The sequence below is a fragment of the Ambystoma mexicanum genome, chromosome 9 (assembly GCF_040938575.1).
Source record: "Ambystoma mexicanum isolate Mex_15411 chromosome 9, UKY_AmexF1_1, whole genome shotgun sequence".
NCBI classification, from domain to species: domain Eukaryota; kingdom Metazoa; phylum Chordata; class Amphibia; order Caudata; family Ambystomatidae; genus Ambystoma; species Ambystoma mexicanum.
Genome location: NC_090931.1, coordinates 1330951976 through 1330968036, shown reverse-complemented (window position 1 = coordinate 1330968036; position 16061 = coordinate 1330951976). Strand labels below are relative to the sequence as shown.

The 16061-nt window shown below is 43.7% G+C and overlaps 1 protein-coding gene across 3 annotated transcripts in view; it reads left to right on the top strand.

Moving 5' to 3' along the window:
• The window catches only part of GLI2 (GLI family zinc finger 2), a 1147062-nt gene that overhangs the window by 191749 nt on the left and 939252 nt on the right, over nt 1–16061 (top strand). The gene's annotated exons all lie outside the window — the stretch shown is intronic.

The following is a 16061-nucleotide window of genomic DNA, read 5'->3' as shown; positions in this document are numbered from 1 at the left end:
GGATCATGGTTTTCTTCCTAACTCAAATTCTATCCATCAAATATGGTTAATATTAATATTTTACATTAATATGTAAAATATTTACATAGGACTAACAGTCACTTTGTGATCTATAATATGAGTCCTGGATGAGCTCACTGGGAAGCATGATTCCATTTTTATTAAGGAAAAGGAGTCCAATGTTGATCAAATGGCCATGCATAATATGGGCCCTTGAGTGCCATTTCTAGCTTAACCCCCAATGAGTTTCCATTTTCCCAAGTCACATTACACAGACATCTGCCTGGCTGCATGTTATCCCAGTCCTCCCATTAAGTGTCTTCACAGGTCTCTGTTTGAAGCTAATGCACAGTTTATGGGGAGAGAGTTCCGGCCTTGATTTTCCTTATATAACCCCTCCATGGATTCGATCTCAAATGCTGTATTTCTTAGCATTTAACAGAAACAGGCCTGTTTTCCTTGTGGGCCTCAGCCAAAGGTCTTGAGGTCAAAGGTTCAGAGGCACAGACCTTTCAGTTCAGTGGGGAAAACAAGCTGCATCCATAATTCTAAAACGATAGCATTTTAAATCAACATGGGCCTACTGTCCAGGAATGGAATCTTTCTTTAATCAAATAATAAGTTACTCAGTATTATTCACACATAGGCCACCGTTAACATAGGAAACTCGTGTTCACTTCTACAACAAGTAGGCCTCTCCTTTTAAATTATGTCATTTTGAATGTTGAAAAGTAAGTGTTTTATTTGTGACAAATGTAAAGTGCTTGGCTTCATTTTCGATTTCAGGTATCACAGTGTCTGCTGCATTGAAGTCAATGTGACATGCTGCTATCTGTCTCCTTAAATGAAATGGTAACTTTAATATTTTATGAAAACAGCATTTTCAGACACATAAGTCTTTTGGCATGCATTGGGCACATCCTGCAGTTTTAAGTTCTCAGGCACATTTTCCTTCACTTGAGCACCTGTCCATTTTGGGAAAGTTGAAACATGCCCATGTTTGTTCCTTCACTAGGCCTTATGTCGGAAATCATTGTTTGAACAGGCCTGCATAGTCCAATGGGTTTCAACATCAGCCGGCCACATTCTCACAATAGGGCCTTGCATGGCTTCTCAGTCTCTGTCACTCGGGGGCTGAATATACACCCCACATGTCATAACTGACCCCATACTGTAATCATAGTTAACAAAAACCATACAGGGTATGGGGAATGGTTAATAGCGGTAGCTACATGTACATTCTATAGGGGTTACATTTCTAATTGGGTAACACTTGTTTGACGACTCCTCCTGAGAACACCTTTAAATTAATAAAGGTAACCAGACATCTTCTCTCCAATATGTAATTGGCTGCCATCTTGCTTCACGATCGGCATAACAATAGACATTCTGTTATGTTATGTTATGTTACTTGGCATTTATATAACGCTCTATATATCATTGGTATGACCTCAAAGCGCTGGTAGGTTGAACGCCCTCGGGAACCATAGTTCTGGTCAGTAGAGAGAGATAGTGTTGTAGGGTGTGTGTGTACACCAGATATATGTGCAGCTGATGTATTTGCCTGATGGTGGCTGCATCCTAGCGTTAGGAGTGGTGCTGAAGATATCAGTTGGATGTGTGCAGCCTGGTGGGTGGACACCCAGACTGGGCTCTGGCTGCGTTAAGCCTGAAGGACGCATATGTGAGCAGCTAGGCTGCAATGTGTTCGGCTAGTTGAGTTTTATTAGGGTGATGAGGTGTTCAGGGAGTTGTATTCGTATGTGTACAGCTAGGCCAAATTAATCAGGGGTATAGCTGTGTTCTAGTTGAATAATGGTGTATAGTAGAGAGTACGCGTAGGGATGTGATATGATGGTTATCTTTAAAGCGCCCGGGACCAGGCACGTGAACAGGATGGTAGGGAACATGGCGACACATGGACACAGAGACATGGGGCTGGGCTTACAGCGACAGGAGGGGGGGAAACGGATATATAGCAACAGTGTGGGGAACAAGAAAGCAGGGTACACAGTGATACAATGCAACGTGTGGGGCATGTTAACATTTACATTTGTATTTCTATCCAGATGCGATTCAGGCTAATGTTCCCGGCTCCGCCCAAGTGTGGGACATGCCAACCTTAGCAATTCTATCTAGAAGCGACTCATGCTAGCGTTCACAATCCTGTCGGGTCTGGCGCAGGCCAATGATCACAACTCTAACTGAGTGCGGCATTGCCAATGTTTACAATCGTGTCTGGGTTTGGCATAGGCTAGTGTTCACAATTCTAAGTGTGGCACTGCTAACATTCACAGTCCTATCTAGGAGTGACACAGGATACTGTTTACAATTCTATCTAAGAACGGCATTGGTATCATTCATAATATAGTATAGGTCTGGGCAGGCCAGTGTTTGCAATTCTAGCTAAGTGCAGAAGTGTGGCATTTCAGACCTTCACAGTCCTGGGTCTGGCGCAGGCTGATATTCATAAGTTCTGATTGGTTGGCTTCTTACTAGCCAACATTGGACAATTGCCAGGTTGACAAGAAATGAACCAGACAGGAGTAGGGGAGACATGTCCACGGACTGCTTTCCTTTCAATAAAAGTAGATACCATCCCTAATTTCTAGGCGATGAGTCAGGGTGATCTCTTTGTATTTGGCCTTGTGTGTTATCTCTTGTCTGGTGATACATGTAAGGAGTAAGGCAGGTGTCCTCTCTGTGTTCATTGCTACTGAATAGACAGTGTTCTCCAATTATGGGTCACATGTGAAGGGACCGTGTTTGGAATTATTTGACTCTACATTTATTGGGATTTTAGCTAATATTAATGTTAGTGTTATGGTTTCTTTCACCACTGGGGACAATCTTGAGTTATTCTTCATGGAGTCTTTTGGCTTATTGTCGTACTGCACCTGGCTTACATAGGCTGGTTGTACTCTTAATTAATCTGAGAATATATGGTTTCCATTTTGGGCATCGTAATTGGGTGCTTTCACTCTGCCGTTCCTATCCTCCCTTATTAATGGTAAGCTTGGCTTGGTTTGCTAAATACTATCTGAGCTCTGCATGGTACTGTATTTTGAAATGTCAGCATTTTGAGTTTTCATGAGGCCTTGAGGCCTTTTGTTTACTCAGAAGCGTGTTCTGGCTTCCATTTTGGAAAACATGGCTGCCCGTTACTGTTGTGTTTCTATGTTAGTGAGCTATATTTGCGTGTCCTTCATGTTGCATTCAGCTTATACCTTGCTTATGTTAGTAGTCTTCATGTCTTATGGATGCTATGTTAATATTCTTCATGTGTAAATGCATATGTTACCTAGTGTGCATGTTCTTCATGTTGAGTGCACTTTTGCTTTGTGTCTAATGCATGCACATATATTGTTAAAAAGTTTGTTTCATTACTCGTGCCATCTTCAGCTTTGATTATGTACATCTCCTCCGGTGCCTGCCTGGGATAAGGGCGGTACAGTTGTCTTAGTGAGTAACGTATCTCACCTGTGCAGTATTGAGTTGGATAGGGGCCGACGCTATGGGTGACATATTCATCTGCCTCCCAACACACTGTTCGGCGTGGATGGAATATTCTGGGCCCCTCCCAACATAGCGTTGGGCATGGATGGAATATTCTGGGCCCCTCCCAAAATAGCGTTGGGCATGGATGGAATATTCTGGGCCCCTCCCAACATAGCGTTGGGCATGGATGGAATATTTTGGGCCCCCTCATCATCCTTGTCCTCCTCCTTGCATGAACGATCAGTGACACTAAAGCGGGGTCCTACATCTTGGAAGTCCTTTATAGACTGGGGTTGCGTTGCGCTTTCATAGTTGGGCTTTCTTCGCGACACGTATCACGTGGGGGTAAGTACATGAGATTTAATTCCTCCATTGCACTCCAGACAATTATGTGACGGCATTCATAAATAAGGTTGTCTTTGTGCTTGATGAGGCGTGTTTGTTTTTTGCGTGGTGCGTCCCTCAACACGCCCACTTTATTCGTTCTTCAACATTTTGCGTGCATAGAATGAGAAATATGCATGTTCTGTCCCCTATTTATCTCTTTGCACTGGCCCTTCCCCCACTTTGCTCTGTGTTTTGCGCAAAATACTCATTGCAGTGCAAAGTAGGAAAGGGCCAACGCAAAATAGTTGCAGACCTGTGCAAAGTCCGATCCATGAATCAGCAACTTCGGTTTTGAACTTTTTCCCTTTGCTCCCCGCAAAACTTTCTGTAAATCAGGCCCTTAGACTGTCGCATTAAAACAACCTCCTTTGTGTTTGTTTTAATAATAACAGCATGACTGCCGTTTTCCAAACATCTTTACACCGCAGTCTGCACGCGAGAGGCCCTGGTGACAGAAGTTCCTGTTGGCATTTTGCCAGGTGGCTGCTGTTTTCAAGTAACTTTTTTTACAATTGTGTACAAACATTGTCCGGGCACGTAAAACAACGTGAAGAAGTCTGATCTCATTTCTGTCCTGGGAGTTTTACCCGTAAAAAGACGAGTATGGGTTTTTTGAAGCCATTGTGCAATTCTATGCAATCATAACAGGCCGGTTTGCTGAGGTGCTTAATATAAATTCACACCTAACATTTCACAAGTGACTGCACGGTATTGCGAGACTGACAGCACTCCCTTTGATGTCTTGTGGAACTGCAGAGAACGCTGTGACCGGTACTACTATTACCCAATGCAATGGCGCTCAATTAATTAATTTATGTACATTTTTAAAACGCTCACACAGCCAGGGGGCATCGAGGCGCTGTTACAGAATGTATTGTTGTTGTCTTAGTTGCATATTTATAACGTGCTTAAATACCTAGAGGTTTCTAATCGCGCACGGGGGAGATCAAACCTGTGTTGCTTTGAGCAAGTTGCCACTGAGCTATCTCCCCGGACTTGGACCGTGGAAGGGCAAACCCCCTCGAACTGGTCGAATAGGTTTTCGAACATGTGTCCTGCAACCTACCTACCTCAGCAGCAAGTGCCTAAGCTATCTCATCGCCTAGCTCTGTATTTTGGGTCATGGTACACAGCTAGCTCAGTGCGTTAAGCTCTTGCTGTCACAGGTTCAAATCCCAGCAGGGCTCATAAATTGAGAACTGTTAACTTTTGTTGTATAGGAAATTGTTAATAATTGCTTATTTATGAATAATTATCGCTCTTCTCTTTTGTATTTGTCTGTATGTCCTTTTATTGTGTTGAAGATTAATTTGTTTAACCATATAATACTAACAAAACAAAAAAGTTAACAAGGCAATCTATTAGTATTTATTTCATTAAAATAGCATCGTTTATGCAAAGTTGTTATTAATATTTACTAAAGGAGCTACAACATTCATCAAAAAAGTGCTTGTAGAAATATTGCACATTTTCAGTATTGATTTTGAAACCTAAACTCCCAGAAGTATTGAATGTTGTGTATCCTCTGTAAAACAGGGGGAGGAACTCTAGCTTAGTTCCCCTGTCATTGGGTAGGCATTCCAAGTGAAAGCCGCCACTCACACTATCAGCACTCGAGATACTGACCCCTCAAATTCCAGAAGGGTCTTAGAGCACTGGATTCAAAGCCTGTCACATGTTATTGCAAGTGCAATGGAATGGAATAACAGGGGTATTCAGTGCTACATAATCACAATGTCATGTGTATTTTCTATTTGCATATTGCAGTAATGTTCATACATACCCTTTCATACAAAAAGTTGGTAAAATAAGACATAGCAAATAAATTATAAAATCATTATACCGATTCGCAGTTTTTATAATTGTCAACATATTTTTTAATTGCTTAAATTACATTACACGTTATAATTCACAAAGGGCTTCAACTTGGATATTAACTTGTCATTTGTGTTGCTTATTTGTTACTTATTAATTCGTTTTTGTAATTTGTCTTATTTTTGTGAAAGGTTTACTTAATAAACTATTACACAAAAGAAATGATCCCTCGCTATCCAGCAAATTTCCTATCTCATGACATAGGGCCTCATTACACGGAAGGCGGTGAACCATGGCGCTATTAGCGCCATGGTTCATGCTGGTAAAATACCGGCACCGCCTTGGTGGAAAGGGGAATTACTGCCCCATTCCAAGGTTGGCGTGGGGGGGGTAATTACCCCTTCCACCATTGCCCTCCCCCATTCCCATTTTTGCCCCATAGGGCTCTATGGGACTGGGGAAGGCGCTAATTACAGTACCGCAAATTGTGGTACCGTAATTAGCTCCACTGGTCCCTTTGCAGGTTGGTTTTTAACGCCTGAAAAAAGCAGGCGTTAAATTCCCCAACCCGCAAAGGGACCTCGTAGTAAGGCGGTAAGGGTTTACCGGTACCGGTAATATACCAGTACCGGTAAACCCTTACCGCCTACCGTGTAATGAGGCCCATAATCTTATCACATTTAAATTACTCTAAAATCATCCTCCTCTTACTTAACCATCAGCATGCAATAATGTTTAGATCCTCGCTCGCAAAGTTTCTGAAATACTTAACACGCATAGCTCCAGCGTTGGGGAACATGGAGCATAAGATGTTGGATGCTGTCAGTCTGGTCTGACTGACATGTGGGTGCAGTCCTACTACCCAGTGGGAGCCTAAGCCCACACCCCTCTAATTCCCAAAGAGGGTGCGATATTACATTGCAACCAGATGTGATCACACTGGACCAACTTGTTAGGGAACATATTTGGAGAGGTGGCCCAGCTGTGCAGCAAAAGGTAAATATTCCTCAGAATGGGATTTGGTGGCTAAATCACGTTTTGTTCATGAGCCACAGTCATGACTTTAATTTTGATGCTGGATTTCACAGAGACCAACTTCTTATTCACAACACATCCACCTGTAGAATTCTACAGCAACAGTCACTTTCATTCAAGAGTTGTCCAATCATCATATGTTTGCAGACTAATATGTCAGACACAAAGGTCTTGAGTAAATGATACAACAGTTTATCTTTCGTCATGTGGGTCAGTTTGATATATTAGTTTAATTTACGGTATTGCATATTGCATCCTCACCAATAATCTGTGCTACTGTTTGAGCTTTGAACAGTGTTTAATTACACACCAAGGTATAATATCGCTCCCTTAGGAGAAGCCCTCCGTTCCGGAGAGCCGACGCCATGCGAGATACAGTTCGTACTATTGGTGGGATTAACCTGTAATTTTTGCAAGAATCGACATGAGAATGATCCCAGTACGCATAATTGTGATTCTAAAGTCATTTGGATAAAATGCCCTGATTTGAAAAAGACACCAGACATGCCGAAACACGTGTCATCAGAGGGCTTCTCGTAAGGGAGCAATATTATACCCTGGTTTGTAATTAAAAACTGTTCAAAGCCCAAACTGTGGCGCAGTTTATTGGTGAGGATCCAATACCGTTTTACTTATCGGAGGTGGGGTTTAGACCTCTGCATCCCTCACATATGCAACACTTTCCAAACCGAATAGCAAGTAAACTGTTCGCCGAGCTTAATAAGTTGATGGTTGTAACCCCCAACCAAACCTAACCTTAGTTAAATTTACGCTCGACTAATATATACTTCAAGGAAATGCTACCATACCTAGCACCTACAAAGTCAATGGGAAGCTCAATGAGAGACCAAACAGCTTTTTAATACTTATAGGGCCTCATTACGAGTACAAGGCTTAATGGGAATGGGGATGGAGCTAATAACGGGCCCGTTAATAACGGGCCCGTTATTAGATCCTTGGTCCCCTTGCGGGACCCGCAAATGACGTCTGGTTTGACCAGACGTTCTGTGCGGGTCCCGCTAGAGGACCTCTTAATAAGGCATCCCGTAATGACCCGTGCCGGTCCCGTACCGGCACCCTTCATTACGGGAGCGCCATGGACATAATGAGGCCCATAGTATCTCTTTTGCACAATATTGACAATTTAATTTGGCCCCATATTTCAGCTTCCTTATAATATAATAACAGAAATGTTGATCTTGTATATGTCCATTGTTTTAAACTGTGGCCACCGTTTTCTATTGCAAATGTTGCATTAGCAGCAAGGCGAGTAAGAGAGTGATACACTCCTGTGTGTTGGTCATTCCACGAGATCTTGTTATCAGTAAGTACACCGAGGTAGGTGTAATCAGTCACATCTTCAACTGGGAGTTTGTTTAATAGCCACTTACAGTTATTCCGTTTGCAGAGACGATTAAATGTCATATTTGATGCCTTCCTCATATTCATTGCTCATCCATGCCTAATGGCCGATGACTAACAAACTGAGGTGCGTCTGCAAGCCAGTAGGTGTGCTATCTACTAACACAATGTTGTCGGCATAACCCAACCACTACATTTTACCAGTGCCAACTTTGGGAGGATGCACTCCCTCCAACTACATTTTTAATATTGCCTTTTTCATCCTAAGTGTTTTACATGTACATAAAACACGTAAAATGTTGATGAAAATCATTTTATTATTCAATGTTTTTTTCAGTAAACGGTTTTTGTATCTGTAGTGAATTAAAGGTCCGGTAGAAACAAGTCAGGATTTAAATTAGGTTTTATACAGAGTGGCAGTAAATGCTGGAAGAAGGGGGCATTGCAGCTTTTGGGGGCCAAGGAAGTAAAGGAGCGGAGAGTGGCCTGAGCGTATGAGTGCGAGAACACACTCATAAAGTGCTCTATAACACTGGGTGCAGGCTGCAGAATCACACAAACACCTCAACACCTCAAGTAATTATACACATGCCATATCAAAGACCTTGTTACACACACACACACACACACCCCCTCCTGCATAATGGACAGTCTTGCGTGCAGGGGATAGACTGCAAACCGTGCCAACATTATAGGGGGGGATGATAGGGAGCTTGGATACAACTATTTATAACAAGAAATGTGCTTTGCCCTGATGCAGCACTATTTTTTTGCAGCACCACCAGCACCCCTTTCCCACACTGTGCACTGTCCCCATGGACGAGCAGTAGCACATGGTATGGATAAGGGAGGCTGGAGGACTGCAAAGGGCAGCTGACTGAGTGAAGGGAGTCCATTTTTCACAGACTAAAACCTGTCAATTCTGTCCAGTTTTCAAGTTAGAGCTTGTGCTAAGGTTCTAGAGGCATTGAGCATGCACCCCCTTGTTACCCGGGTCATTCATGCAGAACTGGGACAGATAGATGTGCTTCAGAGACTGGACTTTCTTTTTTCAACGTTAGGGTTTCCCCTGCCACTATTGCCCATATGAGACTCGATTACTGCAACTCCCTTCGGATCGGAGCCTCAGTTCTTAACATAAAAAATTGCCAAGTGCTGCCAAACAACGCTCTACGTGTTGCCGAGAAGATAACAAAATGGGAAGACATCTCTTCCCACAGAAGGAAGCCACACTGGCTGCCGATCAAGGAGCGTATCAATTTCAAAATAGGCACAGTGGCCCACGGATGCATTTACGGTTCTGCTCCAGTTTACGTCAAATCTCTAATACCTCGTTACCATCCATCTAGAACTCGGAGATCATCTAACAAAACACAGATCATTAGCGCGAGTTATAAGCATGCAAGTGGCGTGGGAAGATCTTTCCTAGTAAAAGCAGCTAGCTTTCGGAACTCCTTGCCTATTGCCGTGAGCGGAGAACCCCGAGCCAAGAGCATTCAGGAAATCTCTAAAAACCCTGCTTTTCAAATAATGTCCCCACTTTCCTGCAAAATATTCCCCACGTCCTGTCTTTCATGTTCGTCTGCTCTGTGTATGTGTTAGCGCCCCGACGCCCATGGGCTACCGGCGCTCTAGAAATAAATAAAAATAATTAAACAACACGTTTACAAAATATATTGCAATGGTGCATCTTACAGCACAATTCATAAGAAAAATGCCAAAAAATTCAGTAAAATGTACAATTAGTTCTCCAAAACCAGTAGATGGCATGACACCAACAGTTCACAAGAATATTTTACAACAAGTTTATGATGCCTGGGTCCACATCATATGCCAGCAATGCCACACAGTATATGCCAGCATTGTCCATGTCAATTATTTATATTTTTATTTATTTGAAAAATAGGAATGCCAATTTCGAACAGAAATGAGTTACAATAACACCTTTACATATGAAGGAAACATTCCCATGAAAGGTGCCTGTACAAAAGCATAAAGATGAAAACACGTAGTGAGCCAGGTTCTGATGGAGTAAACAAGTAGGTCATATACCAGGGACAAAGCAAAAGAGAAACAAAATGTATACATGTTTATTTATATACAGGGAGGAACAGTGCTCTTTTGATCTCAAAAGGACGTACAATAGATAAGATATCAGATTTGACAGGAAGCAGTGAGCTTCTTATAATGGGGTGAGTATGAGTGACAATTTTGACCATGTTGGGGTGGTGAGTAAATGGAACAGTCACCAGGGACAATACATGGTTGGACCTACGTAGATTAAGGACAATCAACATTAGACATTTATAAGTCCAGGCAGACAGTACGGCCATCTATGTTAGGGATGTGACCATGATGGATGAGGTGTTAGAGTGGCGGTAGGGAAAGTGAAGGACAGAGTCATGTTAGAGGCGAGGGAAAAATGTTAGTTCAGAGGAAGATGAGAGCTAGGTTTAGAGGATAACTCTGAGGCAAGGAGCTTGTCATTGAACAAATCAGTGTGGACTGTTCCTCGGATGTCCCACTTGCTCGGAAGATAATTCCAAGCAAGTGATAAAGAAGAGAGCATGAGCAGAAAGCGAGAGGAAGCACAGGGAGGGCGATGAGCCATAAGGCTAGTTGAGGAAGTAGAGCAGAGATTATAAAAAGGCCTATAGAGCTGGATAGAGGAGGACAGATACAGTGATGACTTATTGTGGGTAGATTTGTGAACCAGGAGAAGAAATTAAAATTTGGTCTTGATTTTCATTATCAGCCAGTGAGTTGAGATGTGTTGTTGTTCCAGGCGTCAGAGAATTGGTGAAGTGTCACATAGGAGTCAATCCAGGCAAGGGCTTGATCACGAATCCTAAGAAGAGAGAGAATATTAAGGAGATCACAGTGATCAACAGTGTCAAAGGCAGCATGCAGGTCAAGTTGAATTAGGACAGATGATAGGTTGGAGTGCTGAGCAGAGGTGATGAAGTTGGAGAAATTCATAAGAGCAGTTTACGCAGTGGAAGCCTGCTTGTAGGGGGTCTTCAAGGTTGTGGGTATCTAAGAAATTGGTAAGATGTTTGAACACAACCCATCCTAGCATTTTAGAGTAGTGTGGATGGAGAGACACAGGGTGAAGGTTTGCTGGAAGGTTCATGCCGGCCCCTTCCTTTTTTAGGATAGGTATGACGCGGCCTTTTTGAAAATAGAGGCACAGTCGAAGGACAGGTTGAATAGTTCAGCGAGGTAAGAGGCCACTAAAGAGGCAATAGGCTTGACTAGCTGAGCAGCAAGCGAGTCTGATTGGGCACCAGAGGGGGTAGCCTTCATATATATATATTAAAGGGCGGCAGTCGCCACCCTATAGTTAAGGTTAGTCGGAGACACATAGGAACCCATCAAAATTCTATTGCTAATAACTTTTGATTTGAGTAACGGTTTTGGCAGACATTTCGGAAGTGATTTAGGATCTGCTTGCCCCCCAACACTGCAAAGTTTGTAAAGATTTGTTAAAAAATAGAAACGTTATTAAGCGTCAACCAAGAAAAAAAATCAAAAGAGCGGCCTACTTCCTATTAATTTTCCCATAGACAAACAAGGTCAACGCTTGCCAAAGTGCACAGCCCAAACTGCTGGACGGATTTGGGCCAGGTCCGAAACTACGTGGGCACGAAGCATTGACTTGCGGTCCATGTGTAGTTTGGGGTTATTCCATGCAGTCGTTTTTTAAATATTTGACAGAGAAGGGGGTGCCCCGACTTAAAAATAGATAATGATATTTAGGCGATTTACCCGAAACCACGTGCTTTTAGAAATGAAACGATAGCCACCTTGTTTTTATCTCGATGTTAGTGAAATTTGCAGCTATGGCCGGGGATATGGGAAAATGAAACACATGGAAAAAGCAATTCTTAGGTCACAAACATGGAAATTCCATCAGGCTAGAGGTGGAGGGGGGGTGTCTAGAGGGCACCAAGTGAAATTCTGGAGTTGGAGGGGGTCTAGGGAGTTTACAGCACAAAGCTTTCAATAGCCTCGGCTATAGTCGCAAATAGCCGTCATCTGAAAGAAAGCTACATCACAGAAACAGCCTTTGTTGTTGGGAGAAAGGAAGAGGGCAGAGGAGGTGAGGATGCCATCTGAAGTGTGGGGGGAGCTGGCACAGATGAGGGGGGCACTTGGCGAATTGCTGTGGGTGCAGGAAAGCATTTTATTTTTTTCAGCCGTTTTGCTGATATTCATGGCTAAATCCAAGGCTCCAAAGGACTACAGATAACCACTGGTACAAGTAGTTCTGTTCCCACGGCTATATATTCTCGGGTATCAGTGTTTCATTTCTTTTTTAAAGTTATTTCCATGAGTGTAGTGACGTCCGTGGCGACCGTGTTCCTTGGAGATCTCATTGCCCAGTGCCCACACATAGCCCCTCTTCCGCTGATCATCCGGAGAGAGGGAGGATTCACTTCCTGAGTGGGATCTCACGTCCTCATAATCTTACAGTCCATCTTGTTCTGTAGGTTCCTCTTCTGTCCGGGGATCTGTAGGACCATCGAGTCTGCTGCCTGTCACCTTCTCCTTCAGCAGGGAGATATTTTCAGTACTCACGGCCATGCTTCCTGTCTTCGGGGCAATGTTTTGGGTGTCGTCGGCTGTTCCACTGTGTGATCCCTTGTGGTGCCGGTGTGGGGGAATTTCTACATATAGCCTGGAAGTCGTCATCGCCTCTGCAGGCAGCACATTTTCGACCCAGGGCAGGCACATACCCTCATGGGGAAACTCATACCCGCACCAGAACCACGTTTTTTTGGTGCTCTTGGTGTTGGCTTGAGCTGCCAGTGATAATTTATTGACTGTCTCCTGGTCTCTCTGCGATGAGGATACTTTCACATCACCCAAATTGACAACTTGCTGAGATACGGCAGAGTCTGTCTGTATCATGGCCAGGATCTCGTCTAAGGGGCGTTGCTTTTGGAGCAATTTTTTATTGAATTTGGGGATTCACATCCCGCTATGACTTGAGAGTGCAGTGCTTCCTTGTTTGAGTAGCGGTGGAATACTCAGTGTTTGAAGCGGATGCAGAGTCACATAACGAAATTTCACCTCTCTCATGCATGGTGGTGCATGGTGGTATGACAAATATGCCTCTCATAGTCTACATTGGTGTGGGGGACGAAGAATGTGGCGCGTGCTTCTTGGATCTCCTGGAAAGTGGCTTTATCCTCATTTACTAGTTCGTATATCCTGTCTCTCACTGATGCCCCTACTGCCAGGGTCAATATATCCGTCTTGCGCTCGTCTATAATGCCCATCGCCCCTGCATATACTTTGAAGTCCTTTGCCCAGCGGATCCAACGTGGGTCGAGGTTGCTGGTATCTGCAAGGTCAAATGCTGTGGGCAGTTGCCAAGGAGGGACATCCCCCTGCACAACTTGAAACACTTCAGGTGGGCAGGCAGGCACTGTGGCTGGTATTTCACTGTCTGACACCGTGGCAGCGGTGTATTCTTGTCCACTATTCCTGGTCTGTAAATGACTGTCTCTTAGTTCTTAGTAAATTGAAAGAGGCCTTGGATTTTCTTGAGCAGTGTGGGGTCCCCCTCCTCGCCTCTGTATGCTACCCCACTTGAATTCATTACAGCCACATGCAGCAGCAGCACTGAAGTCCCTCTAACCTGCAGGCTGCACGTGAGGAGACACGTGCACTGGGGATCCTAACTGAAACAGCTCAGCTGTTGATGACACTTCATGCCCGGTGTGCTCCTGTTACCCTTGGGTGTCTCAGGGCTCCATACGCAGTGTAGCAGTTCACTGCCGCCACCCATGAAGGAAAAGATGGAAGTGCAGCCACTCCCTGCTCACCATATCCTCCTGGGTTGAGAGGGGAATGGGTGTCTCAGTGTACGAGGGTACTGCCATTCACCATCGCTGCCCAGGCGAAGAACGCTGTTAATTCAAACGATCACCGCCGCTGCCCGGGCCGAAGCAAACGCAGGCCGCTCCTGCGACAAGCGCCGCGTGATGGCAAACAAAGATGGCGGCCCTGCCAGGATTTTAGGCGTAGACCCTTCATCGCCAATGTCAGGCTCTGCTGGGCCATGCTGACTGAGACATGGGCACAAGACATTTAAGTGCACAGCATGCATGGAAAACGGAGGCCCACACATTTCCACCTGGTTTCAACTCCAACTTTATTTAATTGCCCTACAGCCCCACAGCTTCCTGCCTCGGTGTGTCTTTTCCCAGAACCTGCCCCCACCTAGCCCTTCCTACACATAACAATCAGGATGTCCAACAACGTGACACGTCTCTCTCTCACTTTATGCTTCTGTCTCTTTCCATGTGGGGCAGAGTCCCATTGTCAGGTGTCCTTTTGCTGGAGCCACCCCTGCAGTTATGGACAGCAGCATAGCTAGAGAAATAAACACAGGTATTTGGAGTGGGTCAGAATGCTGTCTTTGTCCAAAACCAGCTAATTAAAAAAGGAAATAATTTAATTGTACCAAAAAAGTAAAATTGCCTTTTAAAACAAATGTACATGTTTATTTCTAATGATCACTTGCACTATATGCTGTAGTCCTAATAGAAACATTGTCCTGCTGAGCAAAACACATTGTCACAATCTAGAATAATATATAGTACTTTCAAATTGAATGTTATCATAGATAGACCGTCTGGTACACTCCTATTTGAAATACCCCTTTGAGAAAGAGGAAAGAGCAAATGGCACCAGTGTGGGTTCCAGTCTGATTGGTATAAGATCAAAGACCATCTTGAGAACATAAGAATCATCACAGATCTTTAAATTGGACAAATATGTATAAAAGGAGTTAATGCTTGAATCTCTATTGGGCCTCATTACAGTTTTACCTGTCCGGTAAAATTGCTGGTAATTCCGGCACCAGCAATTTTTCTGGACCGGCAACGCACAAGTTTGCCGGTGGGGGAGCCAATTTAGATTCAGCCAAGAGCTGAAGGTAAATCAGGGCCCTGACAGCAAATAATGCTGGAATTACCATCAATCCCATGGGCCTCCATGCAATGGGGATTTACCACAATTGCCGGCACCTAGAATATCGCGGTAATACCAGGATATCAGGTGCCGGTAACGGTAGGGGCAGTTTGCCACTATCCCGCTGGAATTACCAGACTTAGCCTAACATTACAATGTGTGTAACATTGTATTATACATACTGATCTGGACCGGCTCAAAATTTGGATGTGAGGATAAAAGGATTACAACATCTGGTATCCCATTTGGGTCCAATAGCTGCAGAGATAATGTTTCTTTTCACTGTGCAGAATCGTAGCCAGTTATACTGGTAAGGAGGCGTGTGCACATGCTCACTTCTGAAAGCACAGGTGTCCTAAGAATGTTACATGTATAGGATCAGTGTACTGTGTGCTTACTAATTAAGTGCAGTGTATTATATGTATTGTAATTACTTTAAAAGAAAAGGTAGTTATGATTGCATGTTGATCAATATTTTAGAATGTTGTCTTCCAGAATTGTTGTGTGGTTTAATTAAGCTTGCTACACTGAACACCTTACTGCAGTCCTGGGCTTTGCTATAACATTATGTTTAATGCTGTGCATAGTATTCAATTGAAATGGCCAGAAGCTACAGCTGCCAGAAAGCAATTGATAAAGAAATCGAACCACAGGACCCGGGCACGGTGCCCCCAGTGGCATGGAGTCCTCTGTGAAGCTATGGTTTAATTCACAAGCTGTGTAGGGCTCTTGGCATTTAGACATTTAGTTATCACTGTCGATAATATGTTAGCCTTTTATACATACCTAAAGAGGCCTATTTTAAGACAAGGGTTGATATGGAAATGATTGTCCACATAATATTTTGTCACTGGAGATAAATGTGCTTCTATGTGGACTCCTTATAGACGTGGGTAAAGCAAGCTTGCTGCTGGTCTATCCAGGCTGATTAAAGGGGTTGGCAGATTGACCTTGATAAACAATCCCTTATTTAATAGTTG